Here is a 22727-nt window from a genome sequence, read left to right on the forward strand (position 1 = left end):
CCGTGTGTCTCTCCCCTTCCCCCTCCCCCTGCTCCTGCCCCATGTCTCTCCCCCCCTCCCCCCCACCCTCCGCTAATTCCCCGTGTGTCTCTCCCCTTCCTCCCCAACCCCCGCTCATGCCCCGTGTCTCTCTCCCCTTCCCCCACCCCCTGCTCATGCCCCGTGTCTCTCTCTCCTTCCCCCCACCCCCCGCTCATGCCCCATGTCTCCCTCCTTTCCCCCCACCCCCCGCTCATGCCCTGTGTGTCTCTCCCCTCCCCCCACCCCCCGGTCATGCCCCGTGTCACTCTACTGTTCCCCCATCCCTGCTCATCCCCTGTGTGTCTTTCCCCCTCCCCCCACCCCCGCTCATGCCCCGTGTCTCCCTAATGTTCCCCCCACCCCCCGCTCATGCCCCGTGTCTCTCTCCACTTCCCCCCACCCCTGCTCATGCCCCGTGTCCCCCTCCTTCCCCTCCACCCCCCGCTCATGCCCCGTGTCCCCTCCTTCCCCCCACCCCCCGCTCATGGCCTGTGTCTCCCATGTTCCCCCCACCCCCGCTCATGCCCTGTGTCTCCCTCCTTTCCCCTCACCCCCCGCTCATGCCCTGTGTCTCCCCTGTTCCCCCCACCTCCTCTCATGCCCCGTGTTTCCCTGGTGTACCCCCCACCCCCCGCTCATGTCCCGTGTCTCCTGTTGCCCCCACTTCCCGCTCATGCCCTGTGTCTCCCTTTTGTTCCTCCCACCCCCGCTCATTTCTCGTGTTTCCCTCGTGTTACCCCCCACCCCTCCTGCCCCGTGTCCCCCTCGTGTTCCCCCACCACCCGCTCATGCCCTGTGTCTCTCTCCTTTCCCCCATCCCCCGGTCATGCCCCGTGTCTCTCTCCTTTCCCCCCACCCCCTGCTCATGCCCCGTGTGTACGCCATGTTCCCCCACCCCGCTCATGCCCCGTGTGCGCCCTGTTCCCTCCACCCATGCTCATGCCCCGTGTGCGCCCTGTTCCCCCCACCCCCGCTCATGCCCCGTGTGCCCTGTTCCCCCCACCACCGCTCATGCCCGGTGTCTCCCTCGTGTTCCCTCCACCCCTGCTCATGATGCCCCCTGTCTCCCTTGTGTACCCCCTCTCCCTCCGTTTATGTCCCATGTGTCTCCTGTTGTCCCCACCCCCCGCTCATGCCCCGTGTGTCTCCTGTTACCCCCACCCCCCGCTCATGTCCCATGTCTCCCTCGTGTTCCCCCCACCCCCACTCATGCCCTGTGTCTCCCTCGTGTACCCCCTCACCCCCGCTCATGCCCCGTGTGTCTCCTGTTTCCCCCACCCCCGCTCATGCCCTGTGTCTCCCTCCTGTTCCCCCCACCCCCCGCTCATGCCCTGTGTTTCTCTCGTATCACCCCCCACCCCCCTGCTCATGCCCCTGTGTCTCCCTCGTGTTCCCCCCACCCCCCACTCATGCCCCTTGTCTCTCTCCTTTCCCCCCACCCCGCTCATGCCCCGTGTGTGCCCTATTCCCCATTCCCCCACCCCCCGCTCCTGCCACGTGTGTGCCCTGTTCCCACATCCCCCACTCATGCCCCGTGTGTACCCTGTTCCCCCCACCCCCCGCTCATGCCCTGTGTCTCCCCTGTTCCCACCACCCCCCGCTCATGCCCCGTGTCTCCCTCGTGTTGCCCCCCACCACCCGCTCATGCCCCGTGTCTCCCTCGTGTCCTCCCCACCCCCCGCTCATACCCTGTGTCTCCCTCGTGGTGCTCCCCACCCCCCGCTCATGCCCCGTGTCTCCCCTGTTCCCCCCACCCCGATCATGCCCCATGTTTCCTTCCTTTTCCCCCCAACCCCTGCCCCGTTTGTGCCCTGTTCCTCTCACCCCCCGCTCATGCCCTGTTGTGTTCTCTTTATACACCCTGCCTTCCCTTTCCATGGTGGCCATCTTGGTAAAAGATTTTCCTTCCTACACCCGGACGCCACAGGCGTCCCGGTGTAGGAAGGAAAATCTTTTTTTTTCTACCACCCAGGTTTCACACTTTGAGGACCTAAGATGCTAGTGGTCTTCATCTATTGAAAAGGATGTTATGGTGACGTTGCACTAATAAAAGCCTACAAAATTCAGTAAAAAAAATGTGTTACAGGGACATTATGGTTAAGTTGCACTAATAAAAACCTATGAAATTCAATGAAAAAACTTTGTTAAAGGGACGTTATGGTTAAGTTGCGCTGCTAAAAACCTATGAAATTCAGTGAAAAAACTTTGTTAAAGGGACGTTATGGTTAAGTTGCGCTACTAAAAACCTATGAAATTCAGTGAAAAAACGTTGTCAAAGGGACGTTATGGTTCCAAGTAAAACCAAAAAACCCTTGAAATTAGCGAGTTATGGTAAGCTAAGCAACCATAACTCGCGCCACCACCGTGCACTGCTAAGACTAACACCCAGAACATCAAAGATGACATCACAGATGTCATTGATGACATCACTGATGACATCACATGTCTGGCTCACTCTTTTTTCTTTTGCTGACATATCTAGGCCACATGGTTTTCTTCAGTAACAGTCAGAAACTAAAAATTGTAAATTGTATTTTATTTGTAGACGTATCCTTCAAGTAGGTTCTTATAGTAATTCCCTTAGAGTCCAGTCACATCATATGAAACATATACATACGGGAAAACACAAGCTTGAAAGACAGCAATCCTTTTTGTGCATAAAGATAATCACTAGACTTATGAGCACTTTCTGATAGTTCTGTTGTTTTTTTTATGGCTGTACTTTCCCTGTATATGGTCATATTTGTATACATGTACTCACACTACTTTCCTTAGGGTCCAATCACATCAAGTGATACATATACATAGCGTAAATTGCAGCTTTGAAACAGAGCAATCATTTATTTGCATGAAACTAATCAGTTAAGTTATGAATTGTTTCTGCTACTACTTGTGCTTTTTTGCTAACTTCACTTTCCCTGTATATACCCATATTGGTATGTGTTCTTGTGTCTTTGTGTTTTGTCTATAGTAATGCAATTATGTAATACATGTTTTTTATTAGCTACTTATTACATATTTCACAGTACAGCAAAATCTATTAAGAAAACAATTATCATTTCATTATTCAACATATTAACATTACGAATATTATACCTTCATCTTGTACGCTGCACACAATGTTATGTTTCTGTATGAGTAGCTTAGTATACGAGATAGAACTCCATAATAGAACGCTATTCATATCAATGCATCGTTCAATGCACTAATTAGGGTATGATATTTATTGTAATGATCCTTGACACTTTTTTCGCAACATTATAATAATAATCCCTTGTACACATATTTCATGAAAAGTACATACACATGTGATGTCATCAGTGATGTCATCAATGACATTTGTGATGTCATCTTTGATGTCCTGGGTGTTAGTCTTAGCAGTGCACTGTGGTGGTGCGAGTTATGGTTGCTTAGCTTACCATAACTGGCGAATTTCAAGGGTTTTTCGGTTTTACTTGGAACCATAACGTCCCTATGACAAAGTTTTTTCACTGAATTTCATAGGTTTTTAGTAGCGCAACTTAACCATAACGTCCCTTTGACAAAGTTTTCTCACTTAATATATATATATATATATATATTTAAAATAACTCAGATGGTCATTACTGCACTCATTCACGATTAACCCAGTTGATGGGGCATTCACCAGGCTCGAACCCTGGTCCCCAAGCTATGAAGGATAGAGTAGGCAAATGCTCAGACCCGGTCCCTTGATGCTGTAGCGGACCATGGGTGCCTGAACATCTTCATCAGCCCCTCCTCCCTTTCTCAGTGCATTCGTGACCAGTCCATCTTTGGACTCTCCATGAATGACGCTGCCAGTCAAGGGTTGAAATGATAAGCATTGTCTGGGAAACGATGTTCGGCATGTACGGGACATACCACATTGAGGCCAAAATAGTAGGGACATGTGTTGGCGAGACAGCTAATGGCGATATGTATTACTGTGACACTCAGGTACTGTGCTGTTGTTCTTTGCTAAAAAAAAAAGTCAAGGCTGAGTAAAGAGGCTCTCGGTGTCACTGGTCGGTGAGCAGCTCTGTTCATGCTTCATCACTTTAGACTAATGTATTGTGACCAGGTAGAACTTTCAATTTGTGTCTCGTAATGTCTTATTTTTAGACTGCACAAATAGTCAAGAGAAGATTGGCAAAAAAAACTAAATAGCCTATGCTCGTGGAATTGAAAGACACGGGAGACAAAGATTAAATCCTGCAAGGGCAAAATATGTAAACCTGTGACAGACATAGGATTCATGTATTATTTGCGCCGAAAAAAACTGGATTTGTGAGCCATTCTGCCCACAAATCCCCATTTGTTAATCGGGGATTTGTGGTCAGAATGGCGCACAAATCCCCGTTTTACGGCGCAAGAAATTCCATGAATCACGAGTTGCTGCTAAAATAACAGATGCACTATTTAATTATGGCCAGCAGAGGGGGGTATTTGACAAATGTTTAGGAAACAGAAACCTTGCACTGATCTCACGACGATCTCCTCAAGGACATCAAAAGAGCACACATGAAGAATTTCTGTAAGGTTTGTTTAATTCATTTTTTAAACATGTTAAAGCAAACCACGGCTGTCTGCTAACAAATATTCGCCGGTGAAGAGAGTTAGCTGGAAAACGTGTGTAATTGATGCTGTATAACTGAAAAAATATTTTAAAAGCGTATAATTCATTCAAATCTGCAGTTTTTTTCTATCTTGTGAAGACATCAACGTAGGTTTCCAACTGATTAAGTGAATAACTCAATTTTCAAATCAGAAATTGGACACCGACCTAAGTGTGCTAAACTGTTAACTAAATCTGTTAATTATCCATGGGATCTGTACTACTTGAGCTGTGCACGTCATAGCACATAGACGACCACACTCGCAGTCCTCATTCGTTTCCCGCCTCCTCCTGTGCGCTTGACATTTGTCCGCCAGAGGGCGCTCTTGATTAATGCTGCCGGCAGTCCTTCTGCTGGGCTAAGCATCTCATTTCCCATTGAGCGCGTGATTCATGATGGCCTCTTCTCGGTGAATGGAGGCTGCTGGAGCGTGCTCCTCCTTCTCAATAGGTGAGAGCCGCGTCGGCAGACGTGCTGTGATCAGTGTTTAATCAGTCTGGGGCCCATCCATCACTAGCCACGTGCAGCGTGGCTCGGTCTTTGTGTGTGCTCGCGCAAGTGAACCAGGGGAGATTGGGGGCAATTAGTTGATTTCCAGACTCCTTTGGAATGTGAGGAATGCACGCAGTGACAACGCACAACTGGTAAATGGCATGTAAACACGGGCATTGGCAAAGAAAAAAATGTTGATCGGTGTATAAGTATTATGCGTTCGCCATAATGAAGCTGAAGCAGCTGCAGTGACATTTTCCCCTGACAATGAGCAACAAATAATGTTCGGTTCAGTGCAGGAAGCAGTTGTGGCGTTCCTTCGCCGCACAGAACCTATCTGGCACAGACATAGGTTGTGCAAGGTTCCTTCTCACACATTGAATTTACACTGACAAATAATAAGTATAGCGCAAGCAGCAGTGCATGCTTCCTTCAGATACACCAAACAGGCACAGCACAGGCAGCAGAGGGGATTTTCAATGCAGAAAGAGCAGCAGCACAGACAGCCTTCTTACCACATTCCTGTGCACACTCAAAGACAAATAACAGATAGAACATGGGCTGAAACATTGTAAACTTCCCTGCAGCTCAACAGTAATGGCATCAGCAGAGGAAGGCCAGCTCTTGTTTGCATACATGGCAAGGGAGAAGGGACTACATGTAATGTCCTTCTCCCTAGGTCTATCGCAGTCATATTGGGTGTTACTTTTTTTTAACGTTAAGAAACGGCAACCTCGCCATTTCTCAACTTAAAAAGAACAGACTATTAGCACCCTGGAAAGCATGTCGGGGTGCTAATAGCAATAAACCATTCCTTGAGTGTGCATTGCGTCTCTGGTAGTGCAAGGCCCATGCCAGTGTTTAATGCTTAAGTGTGGAAATGTGGCATGTGTCCTACAAGCCTCTAGACTGAATTTAAAGGAGTGGTAGAGGCTGACACATCCATTGAGTTGTGGAGGCTTCCTAAATCCATTTCATGACAGGCTTTTGTCTTTGTGACGTACCTGCCAACCTTTGTTTAAGTGCAGGGCCCTGTTTTGAAGGCTGTATGCTGCATAGCAAGGTTTGTGGTGCAGCAAGGGTTGGCCTAATGATCCGATCTCTTTCTCCTATTTCTAGTAAGGCTATGCATGTGATGAAGATCACCTCCAGGTGACTGGTGTTCTTACTCCACCCGGAGGCTGGAGTGATTAGTTTGCTTGATCTGTCCGCATCCTTTGATACTGTTGACCATTGTATCCTGTTGAAATGCCTGGAGAGGGCAGGAATTTCTAGGGCACCTCTTGACTGGTTCTTATGCTTCCTTTAGGAGCATACGCAGACAGTTTCACTGTTTCCTTTTCAGTCCTCCCCCAAGGTCATATGGGGTCCCCCGGGGGTCATCTCTGTCCCCTTTGCTTTTTAATCTGTACCTACGTCCACTGGTAGATTTAATTGAAGAGCACAGGGTATGGTTCTATACTTAGGCCAATGACGCACAGCTTCTTTTTCTCCTAGACTCTCCCCCCCCATCTCAATTGAGGAACTGCCTTATGGAAGTGGGGGAATGGATGGCCAAATACTAGTTAAAGTTAAACGCTGTGAAGACCGAGATCAAGGTCACAGTTGCCGATGACCACAGACTTCTGGCCAGCTTCTCTGGTCCCTGCCCAGTGCCTGTTGATTCTGTTAAAAGTCTGGTTTTAAAGTCCAGACCTCGGGTTCCCGGGAGTTGCAAAGTGAATCAGTATGCAATTCTGGGTTTTTGAAGCTTGCCATTTCTTCCTCCTGTGTCTCGAGCGAAGGTGGTTGCGGCCTCGATTCTTGGGTCCATTGATTACTGCAATGGAATCTAACTTGGCCATTCAGCTTTCTAGGTTCACAGACTGCAGCTTTTCAGAACAATGCAGCTCACCTGGCTTCTGGAGCTGGTTGAATGCCCCATTCCCTAGATCTTCTTTGGCAATTGCACTGGCTTCCGGTGTGTAGGCGTATTGAGTTTAAGACCCTTTGCATTACCCATCGGTCCTTTTATAGGCTAGATTTATCTGCAGATGAAACATACTCCGTACACTCTCTAAAGGCGGCTTCGTTCAGATTCTCAGAAACTCCTGATGGTCCCCCATTTTTCGAAGAATTTGGGTGGGTGGTCCAGCCTTTTTCGCCCTTGCACCTGGTATGTGGAATTCGCTACCAAAATATCTGCCAAACATTGATGATCATTTAGCATTTCGGAAAGCGCTCAAACCATGCCTTTTTTTTAGCTTTTCCTTTGTTTTGAAGGTTTCCAGAGTGGATCTCCCTTATGCTGTTTTCTAGGACAAAGATACCTTTTGGCCATAGTTTTGCACTTCACAAATGTTGTTACATTACAAACATTACATTACTTTTAGAGTGTGGGGCCAAGGACCTAATCTGGTGATCAGAGGCCCACATTTCAGGGTAGGATATGTGGAGGATGGCACACTCACAGTTGACCTACACACATTTGAGAGCAGTGTGAAGGCAAGGGCCTGCTCCAGAGGCCTTCGGTCCTGGTTATAGACTGCCTCACAGATCAGGAAAGGAAAGTGAAAATGTCTGGAGCAGAACTCACTTTCTATACCTTCTCCCTCACCGGCCAAGCTATGTCAGTTTAAAGACAGATACAGCGCCTCCCTGACTCTGAGGCTCCCGGTCACATTCAACATTTGGTGTGCAACATTTGAGGCAGACAGCCAAGCTGGCATTATCATTCCTGGGTTTGCTGACTTAATTTGCCACATATGACTCTGTAGTGCATAGTTCAGCAAGGCAACTGGCTCCTCCTACCAATGATTCTTCTCATCATATAGGAGCTTGCTAGACATTTTGAAACACTGCTGCTTTATATCCTACCTAGACTATTATTTGTACCCATTGGTTATCTAGCTTTTCTATACCAAAACCTTTTACACATCCAGAGAATCATTTCACATTTTTGCCACCTGAAAACAAGTGCTCTGGTTGTGACTCATTTTGAGTATATAAGTTACTGAAAAAACTAAGAGTACCGGCATTACTGCCTCTCTTTATGGGGCTACTTGACTATGGGGTTGTAAACCCTTATGCAGGAGAAATGACTGAATGTGTAAGGCAACACTACCCCCAAACACATGGTGGTAAAAATTCCAGTAGAACTAAAACAAGTGATGATACCTCCACTATACACTTGAGTCTAATGGGACTTCTGAAGGAGGAATACACAGAACCTCATCATTCAGGGGGAACCCCAGAGACTCTACAGCTTAAAACTGTAATCTGGTTTGGCAGTATTAGCACCTCTAATACCTCCAAACTCATTAAGAGATTTCTATGGCATGGTCATTATGCATCATTAGCACCCTGGGTTGGGGTGCTGGCCAATCAGGAGGCTTGGAACGAGGGCTGTACTGTATAGTACAAGCCTGCTTTTCGAGCTGCCTGGGCAGCCAGGGCCCCCTTTCCATACCTTCCATGCTCCCCCTTTTTCCACATAGCACCAGTGTAGTTTCTTACACAGGTGCTAGTGGTGTCTTCAAAAAAAGAAACGTATCTTTATCAGGAGACCCGGCGCCATGCAGCGCTGCTTGTCATTGAAATCCGTTTTCATGTTGATGACATCAGTCATCAACATTGAAAATTGACTTCACTGACAAGAAGCACTACGTGGAGCCGAGCCGCGGGATAAAGGTATTGTTGTTTTTGTTAGACATCATTGGCACCTGTGCAGGGAACTACATGAGTGCTAATGGTGATATGCCCCTTGGTGGCAGGCCAGCCATCTTAGTGATGGCACTGCCGCCCTAGTTAGGGGACCCTCCTCGGGGCACATCGTCTCAGTGTTTGTGTGGCCATACACCTGGATCAACAATGATGTGAACAGTGATATTGATTCATTTTTATCATCACACCGAGAGTGTAAAATGGCACTTCAAAATGCATTTCACAATTTATGAATGCAACAAACACATATTTTTTTAACGAAAATCCAGAAATGTCTTTCCCATATTATTTACCCCAAATGGGGCAATTAGATGGGTTGACCTTGCAGCCATTAGACACTGCGATCCTTACCTCTGGACAGACAATAGGATAGAGATGGCATTATAAAGTGAGCACTAGCCACCTTCCCGTGAAGAGGCCATTTCCAATTCCAGAGGCAGGATTCTAAATCAGTTGATCTCTTGGTCTGTTTTCTGACCGCATTTTCCATGTCTAGGAATTGGAATAAAATTGGATAATTTATCGACCTGACAGATCAGATGGACTGTTCTCCTAGAAACCTTATTAAAATTGCATTAACCGGGAACTGAAGTTCGAGTTGTTATTTTTTGACGGCATGTAATCGTAAGAGATGGGAAAGACCCTGATGCATGCGTCCTGGGAAAAGATTGATCACCAATTGCTGCCGTGCCATCACGGTTTCATCCAGATCCGCAAGTCTTTATGTCTTTTCTGATTATTTTTCTAAAACGGTGGTTTTAAATTGAAAAACCCTTTTTCCCAGAATGACGATGAATTCCTAATGAACCCTCATTTTCGGCCTCTATATCTGATGTTCTAGTCACGAGGACAAAAGGCATGTCTGAATCTATTGGACATTACACCGAGGAGAAGATCCTGCACGAAGGTACATCCATATTGCCAGTCAAGCCTAATCATAATAATAGGACCTGTTCGCCCTACATTCCAGTTTCCTTGTCTTAAACCCTTTAATAACAGCTATCAACAATGCCCAATGCACTGAAACTCAAGTAAATCGACCTCAGGAAGATGAAAGGCTGAGACAGCCCTTCTGGGATTCAAACGTGAGGTACAGGCTTGCCCCATGTAAGAGGTGAGCACTTAACCAATGCAATGCCCAGCCAGATACACAAACCTCTTTTTTTGGTCAAATGATAACTGCTATGGAAAGAATAAGCACATCACTTAGTAAATCACAGAGGTGCTGATTCACAGTAGTAAGGTCTCAGAGGCACAAAGGGCGCAGGGCATAGCTTATGCCTTTTTGTGGGAGTAAAGCACAGTGACATTGTAAATGCTTTTCACAGAAAGAATTGTGTAACTTGAAATCATTGTAAATTTCATTGGCACCTGAGAAAAATTCACAATGGAAGTGCCCTTATGCGTGAGAGAAAGGGAGGGGTGCAAAGTGTGATGCTGGAAATGCATCAGAGGGACAGGGCCTCTGAATCCTTGTCCTTTACTGCTTTTTATCGTGTGATCTGTCATGTTTTCTGCCCAGGAGTCCATGTGGGACTCCTGGCAGTGCAGCTCTCTCTTTTGGTTTGGTGAACAGACCCATGGGATACCCTTATGGCACCCATGGGTAGGGGTACAACCCTGTGCCCCTAGTGTATGTTTTTGGGCACCTGTGGGTGGCCCACAGAGCAGGGTATGGGCTGGTGGCAGCTCCATGCTGAATTTGACAGGTGCTCTGGGTGTCCTCCATTTTGGGATACCCAGGCCCTGCCATGGGGATCAGTTGATTCCTGATAGGAAACAAGATGGCCCCTGTGGCCTCTTGCTTTCTTTTGCCTGTTGCATTGTTTTCCCAAAGTCCTGGGAAGCCCTGACTCTGTCCCTTCCCTCTGACTGGCTGTTGGGTGGAAGTTCCATATATGGTGTTGTTGTGAAGGCCCAGCTAGACTGACTGGAGCCTTCCCAGTGACTGTATGTTGTGGGTACCTCCTGTGGGTGGGACCTGGGTGAATGGAGTGTGTGACCAATATACACTCCTTGTTGTGGTTGTCTGGTTTCTGGCATGAGAGACAAAGAGTGAGACAGCCCTGCCCGAAACTGGCCTGAATGCAGTGTGTAGTGTTGAATGGCTGGGTACTTGTCCCAATCCACATTCCTTGTTGTGAGTGTCTGAAAGGGAGGAGTGTGGCCTGAATGCACTGTGTGCCTGATTGGCTGACTGACTGCATGAATGCCCTTCTGTATGATTGGCTGCTGAGTGTGCACCAGCAGTGTGGATTAGAAACAGAATAGTATATCTGGGGACCTCTCACCACTGGTAGAGGGGTTCAGGGAACGTTCAGAAGCGTTCAGAAGCGTTCTGGGGCTGAGTCTCCACTCTAAGAGTAACTGGAACTGCTGATCCTCGACGTCCAGCTGGAAGAAGAAGACTTGCTGTGGCATTTGCTTCGACCGATCCGAAGGCTGCCGAAATCGTCGAAGACTGACCCGAGAGAGGACCTGGTAAGGCGCCCTCTTCCCGTGCTTCGAGGGACCATCGAGCACCGCTCCATCTTCGCCGAAGCACCTTGGAAGACAGACCCTCGAAAGGCTGCCGACCCGAGACGGGACCGCCGATGTCCGTGAAGCACCCGGACATCGACGCCGTCGAAGTCCATTGCCGTCGACCAGGGTTCGCAGGTTTGTGTAACCACTGGAGGCCCATCGAAGTTGTGTTGCCCAGCCATGGGAACCACTTGACGCAGTGCCGCCGACGACCGGAGCCGTCCGCTCCTTTGCCTAAGAACATTCGAATCGAAGGACTCCCTCGTCCGCACCGTCGACCGCTTTATCCTGCCGGAGAAAGTCGAGGACGACCAACGTGCTGAGGAGAAACCTGCCGGTGGGTTTCCCGCCACCTGAAGACCACAAAGACCCGAACGACTCGACGCCCTTGCTGGGCCTCCGTCTCTACAATCTTTGCGGTCCAGACTTAATGTCACCGAGGTGCCCCGCACGCCTCTGCCTTGCAGGACGCCGACGCTCCGACGCCGACGAGCACCGCTCGGACGAAGCTGCCGCCTCATCAACGCCGTTCTACCTTGTTTGTCGACGGACGTTCGACGCCCCGTGTCTCCCGCTTGAAAGGGAAGGCATTCAAGAAGGGCCGTCGATTCCCCGTCGCCGAACACCGAGTTCCTTGACGCTTCTCGACGCCTCTCGACGATCCGTGACTCCCGCTTGAAAGGGGGTCGCTCAAGAAGGATCTGTCGACGCCTCTTCGAAGAACTCGACTCCACCAGGTACATTGGGGGGGGTAAAAACATTATAGGAGGAAATAAGACTTGCAGAACGATATATGGACTGGGCTTGTGCTATATCCTTATTTTACAGGTTGCCCAGGTGGGGGGATCTCCACACAGAACTGTGTCTAGTGGTAGGGGCCAGTATTCTGCCTATTGCTCAACCATCTTATTTTCTCTTCTCTCTCTATTGCTGGTTTCACTCTATTGATCTGTGTGACATTGTTACAGTATTGTTGATGCACTTTAATGAGATCTAATACAAAGGGTGGTACCACTTTAGAATTGTATATATTTGCCATTGTTGATTTTCCTGAGTACAAAGTGAGTTATTATGATAAGTGTACATAACCTTGAATATTGATTATATAAAGACTGTGTTCTAACCAATACAGTGTGTGGACATTCCTTTGTGGGGGCTTGGGGTACACTGTACTTAAGAACCAGCCTGCATCACCACCTGAGAAGCTAGGCCTTGATTGCTCGTCCATTGCTACCGTACTAGAGAATCTTGGCTGGGGTCCTCTGTGCCTCTCTTCTACCATATAGAGAGCAGAAGTACAGACACCCCCCACCGGTCTTTCTTTACACAAAGGTTAACATTATAGGGTGGGAGTACCAATCTAGCTAAACCAGTGTTGCAGCAACAATAGGTTGAACGGTCTCAGGGCTACTCAAGTGCGGTATCTCACGTCCCAGGAATGTAAATGAAGCTTAATTGTGCTTTTCAGACGAATACTGTACTTTAGTTGATGCAAAGATTTAACTCTTTACTTTTAGCTAGCACAACAGCGAAAGTCAAGTGTCATGAGCCCCTATAGTAAAGATTGTGTCGACCTGGCAGATCACAGGTTTGAATCTTAGGTGAGAAACTAAATCATCTCTTTCTACTTTAATAATCGTTACTCATAATGCTCGATTCAGTGGTACTCACGTTTAACCCACTTAGCGGAACGTGTGATTGAGCTAGGTTGATCCACCCCGCATATATTTTTTTGTGATTCAGTCAAATTAAAAATCACAATTATATAATATTATAGTGAAGTGGTCGCTGGACTATAAATAAGTTGAGTATTGTGTTTTTTAAAAACATGAATTTATTTATTTAATATACTCGCAGCTATATAGCTTTGTATATACAATACAACATAATACATAATAGGACATTTACACATTACAGATAAAAACATGTGACATATCACCAAAGCATGTACTTAAAATACATAAGGCTACAAACAAACACCACGAATCAGCAATACAATGTCTAAGAGGGAAAGTCGAAAGGAAGTTAGCATCAACCGTAAAATAACATTAAATCAGTCTAAAATGCACCAATTCATAAAAGATCTACAATGTCTTCACATTTCCAATAAAATGTTACTGTATAATATATCAAATTTAGGTCCTCACCCTCCATAAACTTTGGCCGGATCAGAAACATGTCAGTGCAATCTACTGGATTATTGTACGATTTGATAAAGCTTGCCCTTATAGTAGCAAGACTCACACAATTTGTAATAATGTGTTCCAGCGATTCCATTACACTGTCAACACACAATGTGCACATACGTTCAGATCGTGGGAGCCCGATTTTGCCACCCTTTATTGCTAGAACATCACGCACATTGAATTTGAGTAGTAGATACTGTAATGATCTTTTCACTGGCATCACTTAATACTTACCCCATGCACAGACTGGCCACTGTATCAAAGATGCCCTCTGTACTTCCACCGTGCAGGCGATCATAGATATTAACTATGATCAGTCTATTATCCATTTCAGAGTGTCCTGCAGTGTCTGCCAAAACATTTGTATTCATTTCTGATGGTTCAATTACAGATGATGGGAAATGATTCTTTAATCATATTATCAGGTCATCGATCGTAGAATCGCCTCCTGATCCCCTTCTTTGCAGAACTATGATACAGTTGGTATCCATCGACATACAAAGGTGTGATCAGCCAACTTTCTTGAATCAAGCAGATGTCGTGTTTTTGCAGTGAACCAGTTGCCAGTGATCCAGTTGCACTGAGAAGGTGAGAGAACCTGCAAGTGTTCCAGGAAATCAGGATACACATTCAGGTGCCAATTGGAACTTTTGTCATTACAGATTCCATGCGCAAATTTAATATATGATTTTATCTTGGGGTATGTCACTGTGGCCATTAAGGTCGTTTACATTTTTCTATGGTCTTTCCCTCTCTGATAAGTGCCAGCTTTGTCAAAGTGTTGGGCCTGTTTCCACGTCCAGTTCGATGCCCAGTTGAAGATGTGTTGCACTAAGTATATGTATCATAACCGCGGCCTCAATAATTGCACGGTGGATGGACAATACATCTGGATCTGTGCAATGGCCAACTCAAAATCAGCTGTCTCTAGGAATCTTGGGGGCGGGATTTCCTGCAATAACTTCACTAAGTCGTAGTGGTTTAACAATTTTTTGTGTTTTGATGAGCAGTCCATTTTATAGTGAATACGGCTGAAGGTGTTAATGTCATGATTTCTTTACAAGCAACTGGTACAGTGGCTTCGCTTCCAACAGAGGATGGCCCTTTGCTTCCTTTTTAATTCCTTTGGTGTTGGGCAGGTGAAAGCTGGGTTGCGAGGCTATGCTGCAATCTGGTTTTGCATTCAAAGGCTCTGGGAGATTCAGACCGACGTTTGCAGAGCTATTTTTAATTTAGCAACTTGTCAAGACCCTGGTGATCGTTAATCGGATCTATAGCACTGATTCGCCCTTTTCCTTGCTTTTTTGCTGGAGCGTTTGGTTAGTCTCTTTCTCTCTCAGAACATGCATTGTTTCCACTCTCTTTTATTTATTTTAATATTTTTATTAAAATCAGTAAGCATATACGGCTCATACAATAAATACAAGAACAAGTACAAAATATGTATGTAAAAGAACAAGTAGTTCACCCAAAGCAGATTTAAACAGTATGAGAGCCTCATATGATGTTATATACATGCTATATCCTAATGCATAAAATGCAAGATGAGCGCATGGATGTATAAAGCATATATCACAGACTTAAACAGACAGATACGCACAGGACTAACATGAACAAAAGGAGGGGAGGGGATGGTATTCGCCAAGATGTACATTGACAACAAATTGTCATCTTTCTCATCAACTAGAAGTTGCGTTTCTAAGAATTCCAAAAACTGCAGCCATTTTAATTTGTGCTTAAACTGTAAGAATGGGGCCATAGCATTACGTGTTTCCATTCTATGGATGCTACACATAGAATTCCACCATATTTTAAAATGTCAACTCTTGAGATCTTTCCAGTTGGAGGTAATTGTTTGGATTGCTATTGGAATTAAGAGGTCGAACAGATTGCATTTATTTTTATCAATTGCAGGCTGAATAACTGTGCTACCAAGGTAGAGAAAGGAAATGCAGACATCTTGTACAAGAAAAATACGCATGAGAGTTTTCCAAACCATTTCCCAGAATACTTTAACATGGATACATTTGAAAACAATATTTTTGAAGGAGCCTTGAGTAGAAAGGCATCTCCAGCAGTTGTCATTTTGAGAGAGTCAAACCTTTGAAGAAAATCAGTGGGATGATAAAGGCCCTACGCTGGAAGAAATGTTTGGAATAAACGTGCTGAAACTATAGCTTTAGATATGTTTTTCCACACAGATGGCCAAGCTAGCTGGGAACTAGTAAGGGAACAGTCTTGTTTCCATGTCACTTGACACTTAAAATTATGTACATTTGTTGACATGGATATCCATGTCTTCAAAAACATAGAAGCTATCAAATATGACTTAGACAGATGCTGTAATCTTTCAGCTTGATAAACATTAGCATTGCATATTATTAAATTATAATTTTCCATAATTGCATCAATCAAACTTAAATATTGCTGCATTGATACATGGTATCTGGCTGCTATCTCATTATAGGTAAGAGTCGTACCTTGAATGAACAGCAGTCTAATATGTTTAATACCAAGAGCGAACCATGGTTTCCAACATATAATTCTCCTGTTAACCTTTATCAGGGGGTTAACCCAAATATATTGTGAGATAAACTGTAATCAATGGGAATAAATACGATCAAAGGTAAATGAACGAGACATTAATACTAGTACTGGTAAAACATCTATTGTTTACCTTAATGTAAGGACAGTCGACAAGTCTATGGGGGGAGACCATCACTCTCTCTATAAGAAGCCAACTAGGCACATTAGGATTAGTGGGAATGAAAGTCAGATTGGCTTGTCATAATACAAAGGCTATATGATTTTATTTTTAATCTAGGAAGCCAATTCCACCCTCAGCTCTAAGCTTTTTAAGTTTACATAGTGAGATTCTACATTTCCTTTTCCCCCAGAGAAATGAGAGAATACAGGAGTCCAGAGATTTAAAGAATGAAGCGGGAAAGGAAATAGGGAGCATATATAGAGAGCAAAAGTATAATCAGGGAAATCATCATCTTGATAGATTCAAGTCTACCCCACTATGATAGGAAAAGTGGGGACCATGAATTAGTAAGCTCCTTTCACCCTGATCAGGATATTTGCTGTATTTTTTCAAAATAATATTCTTGATAGAGGATGATGTATGAATGTCAAGATAGTTGATACCTGCAGGGCTCCATTTCATTCTGGAGCCTAAAATGTGATGTTTGGTACAATGTAGATTAAGTGGTAGGATTTCTGACTTGTCTGTATTCAGCTTGTACCCTGATGCTAAGGAGAATTGTATGATAATGTGGAGCAAATGATGTAAACAGCTGTTTTAATCTGAATACTACCATAATGAATTCCAATTTTATTGTCATCCTGTCTTATTGCTTCTAGGAAAGGTAGTGCCAGAATAAAGAGAAGGGAGGAGAGGGGACAGCCTTGTCGAGTGCCTCTGTGAAGAGAGAAAAAGGAGGACATATGTCCATTTACAAAAACTGATGTTTTAGGATTATAGTACAGTCCTTTAACCATATATATAAAAGTGTCAGGAATCCCATGCCATTGCAGAGCCTCAAACATGTAGTTCCACTCAAATGCTATCAAAGGCCTTTTCTGCATCAAATTCTATTGCACCATACAGATTAGTAGATTTCTGAATGATGTTAAGAATATTAGTGAGGAGTCTAATATTAGCTGATGACATGCGCCCTTTAACATAACCTACCTGCTCATTTTTAATTAGATTTGGAAGCAAAGGGATACGTCTATAAGCTAGAATGTTAGCAAAGATTTTACAATCAGTATTATTTAAGGATATGGGTCTGTAATTCTGGGCTATTTTAGGATATTTTTTGGGTTTAGGGGATATGATAAGCATTGCTTCCGACAAAAAGACCCTATAGCTCTTTCATTAGCAATGAAGGAAGTGTATAGTTTGTTAAGCTTAGGAACCAATAGATCATTGAAGTGGGCAAAGCAGTCAATTGGAAAAACCCCTGTGCCGGAAGCTTTACCTTTTTTGAGGTCTTTAATAGCTTTATATATTTCACTCAAAGATATGGGAACATCTTGGGGGTAATTCATGGATTATTTGCGCCGATAAAAACGTCATTTGGGCGCCATTCTGCCCGCAAATTCATGTTTAACAAATGGGGATTTGCGGGCAGAATGGTGCACAAATCCCGTTTTTTTCGGCGCAAATAATCCATGAATTACCCCCTTAATGTTTGGAAGTTAGTATTTACATATGAGTCGTGATGTGTCCATAAGAAAGTCAGGAGCATGGGTACTATTGGGTAGTTCTTGAGAAGAATATAATGTTTGATAGAAATTTGAGAAGGCTCGTAAAATTCCTTTATCAGTAGAGACTATGGGGGTATTTCATTGAATTCAGCGCACAAGTGGCGCACGCGGCTGGCACACAGTGTGCACGTGCGAATCCCTGCGCCAGCCGTGTGCACTAAAATACATTTCCGCGCACAGCGTATTCATGGATTCCAGCCACCAAAACCAGACGTGGCACACAGTAGCGCAGCGACCCTGCAGCAGCACCAGTTACACCCCCAAGAACGCCCCTTGCGCAGGGAAAAGCCATCACAATCCCCAATCCAGCGCAAAGGGCTGCGCTAACCCTGTACCAGCACGGCAAGCGGGGTACGTGTATCACTGGGATGCGCGCGAAGTTTCTCACGTGATTTCAGCTGGGTACGTGTATTACTGGGGTGCGCGGGAAGTTTCACACGCGATTGGCCCTGTGCGAGCGGGGTACGTGTATCACTGGGGTGCGTGGGAAGTTTCACACGCGATTTCAGCTGGGTACGTGTACTACTGGTGTGCGCGGGAAGTTTCACACGCGATTGGCCCTGTGCGAGCAGGGTTCGTGTATTACCGGGGTGAGTGGGAAGTTTCACACGCGATTGGCCCTGTGCGAGAGGGGTACGTGTATTACTGGGGTGCACAGGAAGTTTCACACGCGATTTCAGCTGGGTATGTGTATTACTGGGGTGCGCAGGAAGTTTCACACGCGATTGGCCCTGTGCGAGCGGGGTACGTGTATTTCTGGGGTGCGCGGGAAGTTTCACACGCGATTGGCCCTGTGCGAGCGGGGTACGTGTATTACTGGGGTGCGCGGGAAGTTTCACACGCGATTTCAGCTGAGTACGTGTATTACTGGGGTGCACGGGAAGTTTCACACACGATTTCAGCTGGGTACATGTATTACTGGGGTGCGCGGGAAGTTTCACACGCAATTTCAGCGGGGTATGTGTATTACTGCGGTGCGCGGGAAGTTTCACACGCGATTTCAGATGGGTACCTGTATTATTGGGGTGCTGGGGAGTCCCACACGTGATTTGGCAATGTGGGTCCTCCCAGGTGTTCCCTGTACACCCTCCACGGCCCCTGCAGGCAGCCCACACCACCGGGGACTACCCTGCATCCCTGCTCATGTCCCTCAGGCAGCCCACCCAACATGGCCATGCCTCCCAGCAAAGGCACATGTCTGCTTGCACTACTGAACACCAACTCATGTCCCCTTGCACCCCCACCCCCCAGCATTGCGAGGCACCTGCCAGCAGGCCCCCACTCATGTCCCACTCATATCCCCCTGCACCCTCAGCATTGCGAGGCACCTGCCAGCAGGCCTCCACTCATGTCCCCCTGCACCCCCACCCCCCAGTATTGCGAGGCACCTGCCAGCAGGCCCCCACTCATGTCCCCCTGCACCCCCACCCCCCAGCATTGCGAGGCACCTGCCAGCAGGCCCCCACTCATGTCCCACTCATGTCCCCCTGCACCCCCACCCCCCAGCATTGTGAGGCACCTGCCAGCAGGCCCCCACTCATGTCCCACTCATGTCCCCCTGCACCGCCACCCCCCAGCATTGCGAGGCACCTGCCAGCAGGCCCCCACACATGTCCCAATCATGTCCCCCTGCACTCCCACTCCCCAGCATTGCGAGGCACCTGCCAGCAGGCCCCCACTCATGTCCCACTCATGGCCCCCTGCACCCCCACCCCCTAGCATTGTGGGGCACCTGCCAGCAGGTCCTGACACATGTCCCCCAGCCAACACGTCATCACAATCTAGATCCCTGGCCCTTATGGGCAGCCTCCACATGCCAAACACCCACCCAAGTATTGCATCCACCCACTCAGAATTGCCAATTACATGATACAACCCCAATGGCAAGTATGTAAATGAACACATGTCCCTCACATACACACAATGGGTGTAAGTGAATGTCAAAACCCATATAAGGACATGCATGAAACCAATGATATGATCCTACACATTGAAGTTTGATGAAAAAAATGTATTAAAAGCAACATGAATGGGATTAAAAATAAACAAACGACAATGGGAATTAAAAACAAAAAAGCAGCATGTCCGTAAAATAATGAAAAACCACAAATCATAATCCAAAGGAAAGGTGTCCAAAGTCACAGTTCAAAAAAGTACATCCAAGGGAAAAACAAAACCAAAACCATTGCTCCATGGGTAAATCAAAAAAAAAAACATTATCCAACAGTCAACTATATACAGATAAACAATCCAGGGTCCATGATCCCAACTGAAGAAATGAAACCTATCTAAAAATACTACGTAATAAAAAACTATATACAAAAATGTTGGCCATTGTCCAAAAGGTCCAAAATCAAGAAAAAAGCAAAGGAAACCTAACACTAACTACATAACTATTTACAAGGGCAGCGGGCTAGTCCAACGGCTCACTGGATGTTGTCATGGGCCAGGGCATCATCGAACTCCTGCTCAATGGCTTGGAGGCGGGCATGTTCCCTGGCCCCGAGGTCTCGCAGGGATAAAGCAGTGTCCAGCTCCAACTCCCTGCGAAGACCCTCGAGGCACTCAGCCCGCCTCAGCGCCCTCCGCATGGAATTCTCCACCCTGACCCTTGTGAGCCGTTCCTCCTCTGCCCGCTGCCGCTCCGCACCAATCTGCTGGCCCAACCGCTCCCACACGGAAGCCACTCCCATTCCAGGGTTCTCCTGCCCTCCGGCCGATGCCTGCACCCCTGATGTTGATGGCCCCGAGCCATGATGCCTCCCACGTCGAGCCTGCCGCTGCCTCCGACGCAACTGCCTGTGCCAGAACGACGGCATCCAGGCTGATGGAATCCACCGACGCCGTCGTGCACGTGCCCTGCCCGATGATGCCGTCACATCCTCCATCTGCTGGGGTCCAGTTGCTGGTGTGTCCACCCCTGCTGGACCTCCGACTCCCGACTGTGGCAGGGATGGGATCCCCACCGAGTTGGCTGCATTGGTCGGGGCAGGTCCACAGGGGGCCCTGGTGGCATCTGGGCCGGGAGACGGCATGGAGTACGACTGGCGCATAGCCTCCACAGAGGAGGAGAGGGTCGCCAAAGTGCCCGACACATGTACGAGACCCCCGACCACGACCGCTCCCAACTGGATCACGTTGGCACGGTGCTCTTCGTGATGACGTGCGTGCTCCTCCCAGGAAGCACGCACCCCATCACGAATGACACCCGTGCGCAACGCAACACCAATCAGGACCTTCTCCATACGGCCAGGGGTCCCCTCGTCCGCAGGTGGAGGGGTGTCAGATGACATGGACATCCCCCTACCTGCGAACGGGCCTGGGAAGGGGCATCCCTGCTGGTGCATGGTGGTGCAGTCACAGTGTCAGGGACAGTGACATGCACAGGCACCTCCACGGCGACCTGTGCTGCCTCCTGCCCCTGGACTGCAGCACTTGCACCAGCAGGGATGCCCCCACCAGGCCCCATGTGCGGCTCAGTAGCGGCCTCCTCCTCCTCTGTGGAAACCACCAACCTGGATGGCTCCACACCGTCTTCCGCCGTTGCAAGCCCCTGTGGGGGCTCACCCACCCCTTCCGCTGCAGCCGTGGGGGCATCCCCGCCGCTTTGCTCCACAGCACCGTCTCCGCCCTCTTCTTCACTTTGCGCTGTGTAGAGGGAGACATAGAACACGAGCATCAGGGTACTGTACAATGGTCCCCTAGACAGGAAACAATAGCAGATGAGTGGCACTGTCAAAGATCACTTCCATCATGTCCCTCCACAACACATGGGTCAGTGCAGGCAAAACACATGCAGTAACAGGCATGGCGCATGCTATGGACATAAGCAAACATGTCCAAGGGACTCTTGAAACATACAATGTTGTTTTTGAACACATGCATCATAGGTCATGCCTATCACATTCACACACTTCACCATACTTTCATCCATCTGGACTCGTACACCCCAGACACAGTGGATGCAAGGTTAGCTAGGCTGCATCACTGGATCTGAACATTGACACAGACATGTGTCATGCATCCATGGCATTCACAAGTCACATACACGCAGGTCAGACACACAGACATGGAAACCATTCTGCATAGGGCTCCCCATGTAGCATTTAAACACATACACCAACCGTGTGCTTCACACATTACTGGTCTCACATGCATGACCATGATGTCCCTGCACACACACACGCGTACATGGCCTATGTCACACATACAGGCAAGTATCAGACAACCAGCACACTGCAACATGCCCTGTCTCACACAGCAATGCCTGGCCACTTACCGCTCGACTCCAGACGGGTCTGCCTCTCAAGGACCTGGACGTGGAGCGCTGGGGATATGTGTTCCAGGACCCTCATCTGATCTTCCGACAAGTGGCCCCTGAGCCCCTTAGCATCCGCTGCCTTCAAGAGCGCCAGGCCTTGTTGAGGGTCCTGGACCTGAAGTCCTCCCAGCGCTTCTTGACATGATGTAATAGTCGGACTGCCCCCCCTCCGCGTTGATGGCAGTCACGATGTCCGTCCAGATCCTGTCCCGTCCATCCTTGTCAGCGCGTGATGATCCGAAGAGGGCATCATAATGCCCCAGGACATGCTCCACCAGGACACCAACTTCCTTCTGACTGAAGCTGGTGGCCCTCTGCCCCTCTGGCTGGAGGTCGCCAGTGGTCTCGGATGGTGTTTGCCCCGACATGGCGACCCCCGAGGCAGGTGTGGTTGGGCAACTGGGTCCTGGGGCTGGGCTGTGGAGCGATGGTATCCCAGTCGGGAGCCTTCTGTTCCAGTAGGGGTGGACACAGCAACTGGACCCCTGCAGATGGCTGATGTGCAGGCACCAAATGGCAGGGCACGGTGGCAGCAGGCAGGCAGGCAGGCAGCAGCAGATGGCTTGTGGGAGGCTGCTCGGGCTCTGGGGG

At 47.7% G+C, this 22727-nt stretch overlaps 1 long non-coding RNA gene across 1 annotated transcript in view; it reads left to right on the top strand.

Moving 5' to 3' along the window:
- The first annotated feature begins 5020 nt into the window (after positions 1 to 5020).
- The window catches only part of LOC138467144 (uncharacterized), an 89508-nt gene continuing 71801 nt past the window's right edge, over positions 5021 to 22727 (top strand). Inside the window, exon 1 of the long non-coding RNA XR_011268071.1 lies at positions 5021 to 5087. This is a non-coding gene — a long non-coding RNA (uncharacterized lncRNA). The remainder of the gene's footprint in view (positions 5088 to 22727) is intronic.

The sequence above is a fragment of the Ambystoma mexicanum genome, chromosome 4q (genome assembly GCF_040938575.1).
Source record: "Ambystoma mexicanum isolate Mex_15411 chromosome 4q, UKY_AmexF1_1, whole genome shotgun sequence".
Taxonomy (NCBI): Eukaryota; Metazoa; Chordata; class Amphibia; order Caudata; family Ambystomatidae; genus Ambystoma; species Ambystoma mexicanum.